The 15943-nt window shown below is 44.5% G+C and overlaps 1 protein-coding gene across 5 annotated transcripts in view; it reads right to left on the reverse strand.

Moving 5' to 3' along the window:
* JADE2 (jade family PHD finger 2) overlaps positions 1–7257 on the reverse strand; it is a 144829-nt gene extending 137572 nt beyond the window's left edge. For 4 of the 5 annotated variants that reach the window (XM_030573633.1, XM_030573628.1, XM_030573631.1 and 1 more), the window contains exon 1: positions 5629–6414. The gene's annotated coding sequence lies outside the window, so the exon portion shown is untranslated. The other variant, XM_030573632.1, reaches the window with a different exon arrangement.
* Between the last annotated feature and the right edge of the window lie 8686 nt (positions 7258–15943).

The raw sequence follows: 15943 nt of genomic DNA on the forward strand, positions 1-15943 counted from the left end.
GGCAGGTCCTCATTAGCTAGGAGGTGCTTTAAAAGGGTCAGGGCAGAGAAGCAGAGACTTGAGACAGCTAGAGGTTATTCCTAGGAGACAGGAAAGGGAAGGCTGATGCACACAGCTTTGTGAAGGGGACAAGAAGACAGAGGGGATCTTCCATTATCATTAGGGACAAGATGAGGGCTAGGAGAGGGGGAAGAGGAAGAGAGAGATCAGGGTCTTGGGCAGCTGGGTGCTGAGGAACAAGAGGGGGACAGCCAGCGTCTACAGGATGTGAATGCAGGGAGGGCTGGTCAGTGGAAAGGAGAGGGAAGTTAAGAGCCAGGGGGACCATGGATCAGCTCCATTGACTATCCCTACTAACATCCCAGTAGTTCACTGCTTCTATTTTAGATGCTGTGATTCATTACATATATTTTAAGCTAGGATTTGTACTCTATGTGCTGCCTTCTGGCCTGCTCTCACTTCAATTAAGACACTTGCTATGTTAATTAGGGAAAAAATATCGCCCTCTGGTCCCCTCTTGCACAGCCCTCCCCAGACCTTTCCACCTCTGGAAACCACTCACAACACCTGCTCTGATGGGAAGCCTGGAGCTTGCCAGCATAGTTGCAAAGTGTCTGTAGCTGGCCTGAGACAGGATAGGTCCCAGCTTGCTAGCTCTCATAGCCTACGTCCACACTACAGCTTTAAATCGATATTAGTAAAATCGATTTTATAAAACAGGTTTTATAAAATCGATTTACGCGTCCACACTAGGGCACATTACTTCGGTGGTGTGCGTCCATGGTCCCAGGGTACCATCAATTTCCGGAGCGGTGCACTCTGGGTAGCTCAGTAAAAGAATAGGACCAATAACTTCAATATCCGTCCACACTAACCCTAAATCGATTTAGTAATATTGATTTTAGGGTTACGCCTTTCGTTTAGCTGGAGTACAGAAATCGATTTTAAGTGCCTTGTAGTGTGGACGGTTACAGCGTTAAATCGATTTAACATTGTTTAAATCGATTTAACGCTGTAGTGTGGACCTGGCCCTGGGCAGGCTTCGAATAAGAAGCCTCAATTGGATTTTAATGCTGCCCTTTTCTGGGGATGAACGCACCATCTGCAGCAGCGTCCCCACAGGCATGGGTAGTGTCATACAGCACCCCACTGCATCCGGAGTGGTGAATCTGATCTGACCCATTAATTTCTGTGTGGGTTGCAAAAATTTCAATGTGTTAGAGCAAAGGGCATCTAAAGTGTCTCAGTAAAAGACAAGCGTCCTTGTTCTTCTCTGCAGTAAGCACTGCTTGCTGTCTTGGTTCCTGGAGCAAATTTTAATCTCATTTAAATTTAAAACAAAACAAGTCCCGCTCATTTCCTCTGCTTTGCATTTTTTCCATATCTAGTAGGGGATTTTTTTTCTTTATTACTCATATTTATGACTTGACTTTCCTTTTCTTTTATTTTCATCCTCTCATTAATCAGCTCTCTCTACATGTTTAAATCCATCATGGACATCAGAGAGGTTACTCTGGGCACGAAGAGGGTGTCACATACTGAAAATTCGTTATGCACTGTACCTATTGGGTTTCTGGGAACTAGGCGAGCGGCAGCCCGCCGACTGCTAAAGGATCTCCCCCCAGCCTAAGGGGAGGATCTACAGGACCTCAGAACCCCACTGATTCCGGGGGACAACTAATAAAAGAACAGGGACAGGGGTGCGGTCAAAGGGTCATAAGAAGGGAGCCTGACGGGGACACCGAGCAGAGAACCCCAACAGCGCCCACTGCTCCTTGAAGGCGTCAAGGGAGCCAGTGGACGCCGCCCAGAGGAACTCTGCCCAGATGCGTGAACGGTTATGCATTGTAGCAGGGTGGTCACCTGCTCCTGCCCTGAAAGGACTTGAAGCCAGCCCTGAGAGAGGGCTGGGGCTGCAGGCTAAAGGCTCGCTGATTGGAGAAGCAGCCGCAGCTGGGCCACGCCCCAATCAGACTACAGCTGGCCCTATAAAAGCCAGTGAAGCCAGGAGCTGAGAGGATTCTCCTTCTAGTTCTTGAGAGAGAAGGGCTTGGCTGCCTGGGAGCTGAGAAAGAGTACCTAAAGTGGAGCAGGGCTGGTGGAAGACTAGAGGAGCTGGGGAAGCCCCAGCTTGGAAACTCCCAGGCTGAAGGACTTGTTAAAGGCCAGAAAGGGTACTGGGGTTGCGGAGGGGCAGCCCAAGGGTAGGCAGAGGCAGCAGGTCCAAAGCCCCCTTGCTGGTGATGAGTGACATTTATACTGCAGTCTGCCCCAGTGAACAGGGGCTAGATCAAGACTGGCAGTAGCCATAGTCTGAGGTGAGGTAGGGATAGAGGGTGGGGGTTCCCCGGGGAGGGGAGACCCAGATCTGTGGGGGTACTGCCAGGGGGCAGCACCTTGGCCTGAAAGGGGCACCGGGATACAAGAGGGACTCAGGCCCAGCAGCAAATGGGACACCGGCCTGCAGAGGGCGCTCTGGAGGCTGGAAACACTAATTCCCCGGATGACCAGCAGGAGGTGCTGCACGGGTGAGTCCCACCTTGTGACATGCACAAATACAGAGAAAAAAGTAAATGAGGATGGGCACTGCATGCTGTGCACAGAATCAATGGCTCTGTCCTGCATGTTCCTGGGCACTCTTAACTCAGGGCACTCAGAACCTCAGAACATGCCCAAAATCCCACAGGGTCAAATCTTATTGAACTGGCAGTTTGAGGACCACATGTCAGGCAACTTTCAGAGCTTGGTGTCAAATGCTCTATTAGCAGAATCACAAATGAATTAAATTAATTTCATCTCCCTGCCTATAACCCTTAACTCAGTTTCTGGACATAGCCTTGATTTTCAGAAACCCATCTGATCTTTCCTACTAAAAAACAAACATAACCTTTTTGCAAACTATTTTTAGTTCTAGCTCACAATTACTTTAACCTCAATGGCTAATAAACGCTTAAAGGTCAAACACAGTTCCTAAAACCAAGGCTTTTTACCCCAAGGGAGAGGCTGAGCACCACCTTATGTGGAGCCAAATCCTCATTTCCAAAGATCTCATTGGTAAGGGGGATCCAGATTTAAAACAGTAATTGCATTATTTGTAAGGATAGCTGGTGTGGGGGAAAGGAAGAAAACGAATTGGCTTGGTATTTGGAAAGAGCATCTTGCCAGGTAGTTTAAGATTTGCACTTGCTGTTCAAAAGATTAATGGGACTTAGGGGCACACAGGGGTCTTTCCACAATTGCACCTGAACCTGAAAATCCAGTAGCTTTTGCACCCTGCAAAAGCAGTTCCCAACTTCTCACACTATTTCACTCTGAAAACACCTTTCAAGGAGGGGAGTTGACAGATGGATTCACTGTCATTTGAAAAGGTAATTAGCTCCAAATTAAATGTAAACCCAGTTCCTAAAATTAAAATCCAATTAGATGCTCCACCAAAGAGACACCAAATTGTTAAAAAGTATGGTCAAGATTGTGCAAGTAGGAGGCAAGTGCTAATCATTAAATGATCCCTCAGAGACAGTGGCCAGTCATTCAAGAGGGAACTAGACCTAGAGCTCACTCCTATTTCTATGTGCACATGGGATACAAGGGAGCAGGGTACTTGCTTTGCAAAACAAACATTGCAGAAGATGCTATCTTGGATGCATTTTGCTTCCCCCTAGAGGAGGGGAAAGAGGAGAACAAGTCAGCAAAACCTAGCATGAAACGGAGGTGGGAGTAGACAAACCAGTGAAACAGAAAGAGGAAGATAGGAGATCAGTAAAAGAATGAAACCAGGTAAACCCCAGGGGGCCAGTGAGATGCTGGCAGGAACAAAAAGCGTGGGCATCATGAGGCCAGTGGGAGTCTATGGGTCTCTCTCTAGCAGGGAAGGGTAGAGATGTAGTGCAGCCCTGAGAAGGGCTATAAGAGACTGGGTGTGAGAATTAGGGCAAGCCAGTGGGAGCATGTATGTGTAGAAGTGATGGAGCATGGAAGAGTGAAGATGACAGTGAGATAATGAGATACAGAGAAGGGTGGGGGCAGGGGGACTGTATCAGAGCAGGAGGGGAAGGGCTGTATTCATGTGCCCAGATGGGGAAAAAAACCCAAGGTGAGAAGGACATTTTGGAGGCTATGTCTCTGCCCAGCAAATGGAGTGAGAAGAGGGATTGTATGTGAAGGAGAGCAGAGGGGATGAGAGGGAATATTTGTTGCTCAATGTCAGGATTTCTTGTTCCCATCTTTGCTTAAAGAGATTCCCTCAAATGCTGCTGAATGAATCTCCTGGAAGAAAGACGTGACCCTTGCAGAAAACAAACAGGAGGGGCTGCTGGCAAGGGAGACTGTGCATGAGAGATGGGGACCTGCCAGAAGGAGAGGGGCAGTGACAGACAAGAGATGGGGAAGAAGGAGGCAGGAGGGAGAAGGGACTGGGGGGATGTGAGCCAGCAAGAGAGCTGCAGGCAAGAGGGATGAAGCTGGGGTACAGGAGAATAGGAAAGAGAATGGATACAAATCCAGGAAGAGAGGAAAGAGATGCAAGAGAGGCAGCCAGGGAGGATGGACTGCATTGCACGGAGCAGAGGGGCTGGACGGAGAAGTCTCCCTAAGAAGACTGGAATGGAGGGGATGAGAAAGCGAGAGGAAGGACGGACCGCAGGAGCGAGCAGAGCGGAGGGGTGTGAGGGAATGCACGGGAGCAGGAAGGAAGGAGGGATGAGCGAGGGAGCGGAGACTGGCTCGGGGGTGGGCAGGCAGAGATGGAGCAGGAGAGGATGAGACGCCCCCAGAGGAGTCCGCCGGGAGCCGTGAGAGTTTGAGAAGGTAAACAACAGCCATGCCCCCTACAGTCCTGTCCCCAACGTGCAGCCGGCCTGCCGCGGCCGCTGCCTGTACATTTCCATTCCCAAACCTCGCCGTGCCCCCAGCAGCGCGCGTCTCTCGCTCGCTGGCCCTCCCCCACCCGCTACAGCAGGGCTGCAAACCCGGAGCGCCCAGGGAGCTCAGCCCCGGGCTCCGCCACCCCCGCCAACGGGGCGAACGCTGCCCGCCCCTCCGCTCCCCGCTGCATTGTTTGGGGCCGTGCACGATTTGGCAGGGACCTGGCAGCCCCAGCACGTGAGAGGAGCGGATCATGTGCACCAGCTCCAAGAATTGCAAGGCTCCAAAACGTGCTGCGTATCAACAAAATGAAACTCGTGTCTCTCCCTTGCTGGGCTGCCCTGGCTGCCTCCTGTGGCACATTTCACACCCCCCTCCCGACTCAAAGCACCCGGATCCCTGTGGACCCTGATGCCTGGCTGCTTTGCCCGTTGCAACAATAAACGGTGCTGTTTTCCCCCTCCCCAACCCAGAGGCGGTTTGGGGTGAGCTCTGCCGCAGTCATTAATTTGGAAAATAAAAAAAAACCGTCTGCGCCGACCCTTTAAAAGTTCTTGTTTACATTCCTGCTGCTTCCTTTTTACTCTTTAAAACATGAGTGACCAACATGCGCAATCGATCTGGGTAAAATGCTGCACATTTTCCCCCTTCCTTCCTAGCAGTCAGCCCAGCGAAATGGAAAGAAAAAAAAAGCCAGAGAGATGCAAAATAAAGATCAGCTGCAAATTAAAGCAATCCAAAATGCAATCCTCCTTCATCCTTTACCTTTGCCGGGAGAGTGTCCTCAAAGAGTTGAGACTGTCCCTCAGGTTACAAAAGGAGTGTGGAGAGGGGGCGGGGGGGATGCTCCAGCGATTGAAACGATCAGGAAAGCCCCTTTGCACGATCAATCTGGTATCATTGCGAAGGGGGGGGGGAAATAACCCCCCTGCTGGATCCGAAGATGACACCCTCCTCTTAGGAGTGGATACAAAGTAACTCCATAGATGCGAACCCAAAAGAATTGCTTCCAGCCGAGATGGCCGCTCTGTGCACGATCCAGCCCTATATGCGTGTTTCTGTTTCTTTTTTAACCCAGACTTCCTTAGGATCTCTTTGCAACAACGACCAATTCTTCTGCTGACCTTTTTATTTGGGGAGGGGGGCAGGTGGGAGGACCAGAGAAGTGACTTTTTAAATTATTAGTATGATCAAGAATGATTTTCACTTCCCCCAAAATCTTTCTTCAATTTCTTTTTTTCTTGTTTGTTGTTTCTTCCTGGGCAGCAGCAGGTCCAGGTGCAGCAGACATGGGTCCCATCTCTGGTTGTGTTTGTGCATGTGTTGTCTTGTTGCCCCTCCCCCCCGGCCCCCCTTTGCTGTTCACCTCCCCCCGATGCGTTGGGTCCCCATCTCTCTTTTGCTCTGGGTAGAGGCAAGCAGCGGGGTCGGGTTGCTCACACACACTGTACAAGTCTGATCAGGTCGCTTTCGCAATGATCCCCAGCCGCGTACACGCACACACATACACACACCACAACACCCTCAGCAGCAGCCGTGGAACGCACACACTTCTTTACCTCCTCTCCCCCCTCCGCTTCACTCCCCCTCTCTTCTCCGAGCTACGGGCACGGGCGTACGCTGGGCTGCTGCTGCTGCTGCAACCTTAAAAAATAAGCTTATACTTAAAAAAAATCTTTTGGCGCCATATTAATGACGTACTTAAAATTTGCCATTTCTCCTGCGTCAAAAAGACGTTTCTTGCAAATAACAGATTCTGGGCAAGGCGGAAAGAGGGACTCAGAAAATCCTGCAGGAGACCCTCATGAGGGGCAAAAAGGGGCTTGCATTGCCCAGAAGTGCCTGAAAGTGCCAGCTGGGTGGGGATGGGGGAGGACGGTAAGATCAGGATAAAAATGCAGTCGAAGGATATTCCTCTAGACAAACAAACTTCGTTGGGTAGCTGGGGGGGGGGGTGACGATGAGGGTATCTGAAATACCACCGCTTCAAGAAACGGGATTTTCCCCCTTGTTATTATTTTGATCACTTCTGGAGAAGGCTGCGGGGGAGGGGCCGTGAAATGCTGGATTTGTTTTTTTAGCAGTCGCAAAGGGGGGAAGGAGTTGAAAAGAAAACACTCTATTCAGACGCCGTCCTAGTTGCTGATCGGTTTGCTTTCTTAGGGCTGTTTCTCCAACACACCCACTTCCTCCGCCCCCCAGCCGCTAAAATATAAAGGGTTAAAAATGCAAAAAAACTTTGCAGTTTTCCAAGAAAGGAGGGCAGACAGCTCTCCCTTGTTCTCAGTGTGACCTTGTCATGCACAAAAAATGCACTTCAATGGGTTACTGAGTTCTCGAAGCGTTTGTTGCTGTTGCTATTGCTTTTGCTCTGCCTTTCTATTTTCTGTGGTGGTGGCCGCAGCTGGAGCTTGAGCCAGTATCTAGCTGGCCACACCCACCGCTGGCTGCTTGAACTAGACACCTACTCTGTGGGAAGAACAGTTATTTCTATGCAGTGAGGGATCTTGGGTGGAGGGGAGGAAGTGGGGGGAGGAGGTGCCCAACCTTCCTAAACTGTCTGGTTGTTTAAGGCAGTTTATGCTGATTTTTCCCCTCTAATGGAGACCTTTCTTCAAAATATACACTGCAGTTTGGTTAGGTTTTTCATAGACAGTGGCTGCTCCCTCATTATTTCATCTTGTTTATGATTGTGCATAGATCCTGTCAAATAGTTTAGAGATGCTTTACAATTCCAAAGGGGAAAGATGAACATTCAAATTAAGGTATTTTTTGAAAAGCTGCTATTAAAATATGGAACTGATAGTTTTAAACTAAAAAGTTTCACTAATCTACAGGAACAGTCAAACACCACTACAGTAACTCTGTTGTAAGCTGTAGCACCATTGCTGCAGAATACTGTAGTATATTTAATGACAGAGTCCACTTTCCCCTTTCAAAAATAATCTGTTAGGAAGGGTTCTGTTCAATTTATTAGACCTAAAACTGCATGTTAGTGATCATTAACTTCATCAAGAATTTGATGTATATAGTTACACACTGGCCTGGCAATACCTCCTATAATAAAGGTTCCCATTATAAGATCCTGTTTTCAGTTTATAATTTTGTCAAACTGTAACCATTTGCAGTGCAATTCTCCATGCTGAGTGACTTATTTCTATTGTTTTGTTCAGCCAATACAGTTCAGCCACAGCCAACAAAGTTAGGGGAAAATACACAGTTTTGCCCATATTAAAAATATCTTGAGACCTTTTCATTGAATGGCCCCATTCTTTGGAGCAGGGACCTGAAATCTGGTGGGAGCAGGGATAGCCTTTGTGTCTAGGATGTGCCTTTTGCCATCTCCGTGAAAATCCACCCACATTTGACCATATTATAAACCTTGTAAAATTGCAGTTTGCAAATGCTCAGTAGAGATTTCTTTGATTTTAACAGCTAAAGTCTAAGATCCTATCCTCACTGAGCATGCTCCATGCCCTCACAGCTCCTAGTGCTGCTGACCAGACTAATCATATGGCCAAGCCACAGAGAGACTGAGCATGGTCCAGCCTAAGGCAATATAGTGGCTCAGGAAAGCTTTCCTTGTCATGACTGTTTCCAGCTACTCCAGGCTGGAGTTGAGCCAGCCACTGGAACTAGGAGCAGGGAGCTGTCTCTCCTGTGTTTTCAACAACCCCCTCCTGCTCACACCCAAGGCATTGTAGAGGAAGAAGTCATCTGATTCAAATGCAGAGGAGACAGAAGCCAGAACAGATAGAAGGAAAAGAAGTAACTCAAACAAGCAGGCCGGTGAGACTGGAACTGAAGTTTGCTTGTGCAAGCTCAGTTTGTTCCCCTTGTGTGTATGCGTTTGATACAGTCTATAATTACATGATAACATACTATTTTTTTCCACAACCCCTGCCTCATTCAGTGCACAGGATGCACCTGCTCTGGGGATGGAGCAGGGCTGTGCAGTGAAGAAGGCTGTTTTTTGTAGGACCCCTGCTTCACTTGTAGCAGGAGTTGGAAAGTATGTAGTGAATGAGGCAGGGAACTGTAGAAGAGAAAGGAGGGATCTCATCATTAAGGAAATTGAATGCCACTCTGGAGAACTGAATTCTATCTCTGCTTCTGCTACAGAGTTCCTGGGTGATGTTAAGCAAGTCACTTAAACCAAACTTTTCATAGGTAGTACCTAACTATGTGTTTTTCCTTTCCTACGGGCCAAACTTGAGAACCTTGGAGAAGATTTGCAGAAGTGGTGACCACTCCGAGTTGTCAGTGGAAGCTTTCCTGTGAACATATAAAGTGCCATATAATGCTAAGTGTTCTGTGCTAAGTGCCTAGGCATCTCAAATTGGGCACCCTAAATTAGTGGATACATTTTACCTTAATTGCCTCCACTCCTCATCCGTACAATGGGGATATACTACCCCCTCACCAAACAGGGGGTCTTACATTAATTAATGTTTGTGAAGCACTTGGATACTAAAGTGATGAGTGCCACAGAAAAGCCCATAAGGAAATAATTCTGTTTTCAGAGCAGGATTTGAATAGTGTGCCGTATATAAGACCTCAAGCTACACAATGTACAATGAGGATAAAAAAATATTGAAAAGCTGCTTATTAATTGATCATTGTCTATCCTGTGCACTGAATGAGGCAGATATCATATGGAAAAACTAATATGTGACTATGTAATTAAAACCTGTATCATAATCTGTATCATAGTGCATATATCAAAAAGAGTTCAGGAGAATTAACAGTTCTTTTAGAGAGACATTATTAAGGGCACAAAATCAACCTATCCCAGTGCATAGGAAAGATAAGAAGTATGGTAAGAGATCACCCTAACTTAACCAGGAAATCTTCAAGGATCTGGAACTGAAAAAAGAATCATACCAAACATGGAAATGAGGTCAAATTACGAAGGATAAATATAAAAAAACAACACGAGCATGTAATGACAAAATTAAAAGGGCCAACAGACAAAATGAGATTAAACTAGTCTAACAAACATGAGAGGCAAGAGGAAAACCAAGAACAAGGTAGGCCCATTACTCAATGAGGAGAGAAAGACAATAAACAGAAAATGCAGCAATGGCTGAAGTGTCAAATGCCTTTTTTTTTTCAGTTTCACAGAAAAAGTTAACAGTGATTGGACAACTAACATAGTGAACATCAGTGTAAATGAGGTAAGAGCTGAGGGTAAAAATGGAAAACAATTTAAGAATTACTTATACAAGTTAAATGTCTTCAAGTTGGCAGGGCCTGGTGAAATACATTCTAGAATACTTAAGGAACTGGCTGAAGAGACCTCTGAGCCATTTGTGATTATCCTTGAGAACTTGTGGAGGACAGGAGAGATCCCAGAGGACCAAAAAAGGGCAAATATATTACCCATCTATAAAGGGAATAAGGACAACCTGGGAATTACAGACCAATCAGCTTAATTGCAGTACTCAGAAGGATAATGGAGCAAGTAATCAAACAATCAATTGCAAGCGCCTAGAAGAAAATAAGGTGGTAAGTAATAGTCTATATGGGCTTGTCAAGAACATCTGTCAAATCAACCTAATATGCTCCTTTGACAGTTAACAAAACTTGTGGATGGGGGGAAGCAGTAGATGTGATATATCTTGACTTTAATAAGGTTTTTGTTACTGTCTCACATGACAGTCTCACAAACAAACTACAGATATATAGGCAAGATAAACCTGCTATAGGGTGGGTGCACAACTGGTGGAAAAGCATTCTCAGAGAGTAGTTATCAATGGTTCACAAGCTGGAAGGGCATATTGAGTGGTGTCCTACAGGGATCTGTCCTGAGTCCGATTCTGTTAAAAAAAGATTTGGATAATGGCATAGAGCAGGAGTAGGCAACCTATGGCATGCGTGCTGAAGGCAGCATGCGAGCTGATTTTCAGTGGCACTCACACTGCCTGGGTCCTGGCCACTTGTCCGGGGCGCCCTGCATTTTAATTTAATTTTAAATAAAGCTTCTTAAACATTTTAAAAACCTTATTTAAACTATTGTTTTATGTAAACTAGTTATATATTATAGACTTACAGAAAGAGACCTTCTAAAAACGTTAAAATGTATTACTGACATGCAAAACCTTAAATTAGAGTGAATAAATGAAGACTCGGAACACCTCTTCTGAAAGGTTGCTGACCCCTGGCATAGAGAGTACACTTACAAAGTTTGTGGACAATACCAATGTGGGAAGGGTTGCAAGCACCTTGGAATGCAGGATTATAATTCAAAATTATTTTGATAAACTGGAGAAATGGTCTGAAATAAATAGGATGAAATTCAATAAGGACAAATGCAAAGTACTACACTTAGGAAGGAATAATCAGTTTCACAAATATAAAATGGGAAATGACTGCCTAGGAAGGAGTACTGCAGAAAATGATCTAGGAGTTACAGTAGAATACAAAATACTGTTGCAAAAAAAGCAAACATCATTCTGTGATGTATAAACAGGAGTGCTGTAAGCAAGACATGAGAAGTAATTCTTCCACTCTACTCAGCATAGATAAGGCCTCAACTGGACTAATGTATTCTGATCTGGGCGCAATTCAGAAAAGATGTGGACAAATTGGAGAAAGTCCGGAGGAGAGCAACAAAAATGATTAAAGGTCTAGAAAACATGATGTACAAGGAAAGATTTTAAAAAATTGCGTTTAGTTTGGAGAAGAGATGATTGAGGTGAGACATGATAACAGTCTTCAAGTACATAAAAAGTTGTTACACAGAGAAGACTCATGAATTGTTCTCCTTAATTACTGAGGAGAGGACAAGAAGTTAAAGACTTAAATTGCAGCAAGGGAGATTTAGGTTAAACATTATGAAAAACTTCTAGACTGTCAGGGTAGTTAAGCACTGGAACAAAGTACCTAGGGCGGTTATGGAATCTTTGTCACTGGAGGTTTTTAAGAACAGGTTAGACAAACACCTGTCAGTGATGGCCTAGATCAGTGGTTCCCAAACTTGTTCTACCACTTCTGCAGGGAAAGCCCCTGGCAGGCCAGGCCGGTTTGTGTACCTGCTGCCTCTGTAGGTTTGGCCGATCAAGGCTCCTAGTGGCTGCGGTTCGCCGCTCCAGGACAATGGGAGCTGCTGGAAGCGGCTTTTTGTGTTTAATATATAATATATATATAATCTTACATATGTCATGTTATGTGATCTGAATATCATATATATGTGACATGACATTTATGTGACAATTATGGAGGTCTTTGACAGAATATTGTCAGTTGGTCTTTGCTGATAGGAGAAATAATTCTAATAGTAAAAAAAGAAAAACATTGTAGAAGAAATAACAGTACAAATCCTCTAAAAAAACAGAATTGTCTACACAGCACAGGCTGAGATGATTGATGCTTAAATAAGCACTTTTGCAACAAGTAAGAAATATGATCTCGGGGGAAGAAACCAGCAACGTTTTCTTTCATCTTCATTCACCAAAACAGTGCGAGTACTTCTTTTCGCATAACTAAACAAAAAGCCCCCTACAGACTTTCCTTGTGTTTTGGATAGAATATGGAACCAAGAAAATAACCCAACCCAGTGGGAGAGAAGCATCGTAGTAAAATTGCCAAAGAAGGGTGACCTTACTAACTGCAGTAACTGGAGAGGAATCATGTTACTCTCAGTGCCTGGGAAAACCATATGCAACGTCATCCTGGAATGTATTAAGAAACACATGGAGTGTGGACCTTCAACGTTGGCCAATGGTTGGCAGTGAAAACCTGAGTAAGGCAAGGGTGTCTTATGTCCCCAGTATTGTTTGCACTGGTCATTAACTGTATCTTGAAGAAAGTAATCACGAAAGGCAACTGAGGAATTTTATAAACAATTGACAAAGCACAATTGGATGACCTCATTTTTGCTGAGGACCTTGGCATGCTTAGTTCAACGCATTGTTTAATGGAAGAAAAAACCCCAGATTTTGGCAGGAAAAAGATTGGTTTGTTCATCAACCCGAAGACAAAATATATGGCTATCAATGTCCCAAACGCAACCATAAGAGTGGATGAAGAAACACTAGAAGAAAAAAGTTATTCCATCTATCTAGGGAGTGAGATGTGCAGTGATGGTGACATTATGCTAGATGTCTAGCAACAACTATCAAAAGCAGCAAACAACTTTCATAAACTTGAAAAGATTTGGAAAAGTAACATGACTGATACTAACGAAAAAATATGAATTTTTAACACCGGCAGTATGTCTGTCCTCTTCTATGGAGCAAAGTCATAGAAACCTACAACAAAAATTGACAAGAAGATCAACTCATCTCGAAGTAAATGCCTTCAGAATACCTTCAGAGTCCATTGGAAAGTGTTTCTTGCAACATCAGAAATCATAAGTAGAGCAAACCAATATAAATAATCAAAAATGGTAAGATGATGACAATGGACAGATTTAGGACATGCTTTAGGGCTCCAGCAATACAACTTCCAATGCAAGTGATAATGTGGACATCATGTGGATAAAGAAAAAGACAGCAGAACAATAGAGAAAGAAGATAAATCCATCACCATGACACTCAGGAGTCTGAACAGACCAGCACAACACTGAAATAAATGGCATAAAATTCTGAACACCCTATACATTTGAAGATATAACATGTTAAAGAAAGAAGAGGGAAAAAAAGGTCACCTTTGGATGATGAGCACATACTTAGTATTAACAGGATCTTTTTACATTAAGAGCTTAGCTTTATGAGGTTTTATATGATTTGCATTAAAAGTTAAATTCAATAACTAAAGATGGGTCCCCAAAAGCACCATGAGATTGTTATCTACATTATTGTGTGTGGTGCCCATTAATACACTTTGGAACAAATTAACTGCATTCATAAGCAGGTTCAAACCTATTGACTTCAATGGTGAATTTGGCTATTTATATCTAGTAAAAATGTATTTTTAATTTCAGAAATTATTTAACAGCATCAAAGAAAAAATACATAAAATACATCTAAATTATCTCACGACAATTACATATGCTAATCCTTGTCACCATGAATAAGACCACTATACATCTTGAGGCCGACAGATCTTGCAGAAGAGAAATGAGAAACAATCTGCAGTGTCTTAACACCAGGCTCAACACCGTGTATTCTCCACAGAATATGAAATTACAATATAGCATCTGAAATCTCTTTCAGATCACTTTCAAGAATTTCAGAAACAACCTCTTTACTACTCTTTGAGAGTTCCAAAACTCCTGACAGTCATTGCAATGAACAAATAAGTTTCAGATCCTGAGCTGCAGTGTGTCCGCTTTTCTCCACATTATCAGCACAGAGTGGCTGTCATAAACAGATAGCTAAGGGTTAATGTCTCTTTCACCTGAAACACCTGACCAGAGAACCAATCAGGAAACCGGATTTTTTCAACTTTGGGTGGAGGGAATTGTGTGTCTGGGGTCTTTTGTTTTCTGTCTGCCTGCTGTCTCTGAGCTTTGGAGAAGTAGTTCTGTTTTCTAATCTTCTGTTTCTAAGTGTAAGGACAAAGAGATCAGATAGTAAGTTATATGGTTTCTTTTCTTTGGTATTTGCATGAATATAAGTGCTGGAGTGCGTTGATTTGTATTCTTTTTGAATAAGGCTGTTTATTCAATATTCTTTTAAGCAATTGCCCTGTATTGTATCACCTTAATACAGAGAGAACATTTGTATTTTTTCTTTCTTTTTATATAAAGCTTTCTTTTAAGACCTGTTGGAGTTTTTCTTTACTTCAGGGAAATTGAGTCTGTACTCACCAGGGAATTGGTGGGAGGAAGAGATCGGGGAGATCTGTGTGTGTGTTGAATTGGCTAGCCTGATTTTGCATTCCCTCTGGGGGAATAGGAAAGCCCTTTTTGTTCCAGGACCGGGAACGGAGAGGGGGAGTCACTCTGTTTGGATTCGCAGAGCTTGTGTCTGTGTATCTCTCCAGGAGCACCTGGAGGGGGGGAGGGAAAAAGGATTATTTCCCTTTGTTGTGCGACTCAAGGGATTTGGGTCTTGGGGTCCCCAGGGAAGGGTTTTCAGTGGGACCAGAGTGCCCCAAAACACTCTAATTTTTTGGGTGGTGGCAGCAAATACCAGGTCCAAGCTGGTAACTAAGCTTGGAGGTTTTCATGCTAACCCCCATATTTTGGACGCTAAGGTCCAGATCTGGGAATAAGGTTATAACATGAGTGGCAGCCGGTGGGAGATAGACAGAATCCAGAAGCCAGTAGGAAAATTATATTTTTCTTTTCTCTGCTAAGGGCTTTTTAGCAGAGAGAAACAGTTGGTTTTAAAAGGGAACCAGAGAGAATTTTTTTTTTCTGCTCTCTCTGGCAGTTTGTGGCTTGCAAGTTAAGCAAGAAGTCGTTAAAGACTATTAACAGTCTTTTGTCACACAATAGCACTCCCATTGAGAGTCATACCAGCACTATATAGATGCAAATAAAGTGGTTTTTCAGGTTTACTTAACATTGAAGATTAGCTAAAGGCACTGTTGCTAGGCAGACTTCAGGAGGCAACAGAGAACCTGCAGTTCAGAAGATAAACACCGGAGGGCACCCCAACACAAGAAAACAGGAACCATGTCTACTAAGGCAAAAATTGAGGCCGAAGACCAATTGAGAGAAGCTGAACACAGGCGACAGCTGGAAATAAAACAAAAAGACATGGAGATGAAAGAAAGAGAAGAACAGATCAGACAGGCAGCCTACCAAAGAGAACAGGCAGCCTACCAAAGAGAACAGGCAGCCTTAGAGGCAGCACATAAAAGAAAACTAGAAGAGGAAGAGTTGGCCCACCACCGAGAAATGGAAAAACAACAAAAAGAAGATGAAGAGAAGGAAAAACAGAGAAAGCATGAACTGGACTTGGCAAAAGCTGGGCTGCATGTCCCAGCCAACCCTAACAACCCGGCGCCAACTATTGCTCCACAGCACAGGAAATATCCCACCTACAAGGCAGGTGATGACACCGAGGCCTTCTTGGAAAATTTTGAAAGAGCCTGTCTTGGGTACAGCATCCCCGAAGACCAGTACATGGTAGAATTAAGGCCACACCTCAGTGGACCTTTAGCAGAGGTGGCAGCTGAAATGCCT

This window comes from Gopherus evgoodei, chromosome 8 (genome assembly GCF_007399415.2).
Source record: "Gopherus evgoodei ecotype Sinaloan lineage chromosome 8, rGopEvg1_v1.p, whole genome shotgun sequence".
Classification (NCBI taxonomy): Eukaryota; Metazoa; Chordata; order Testudines; family Testudinidae; genus Gopherus; species Gopherus evgoodei.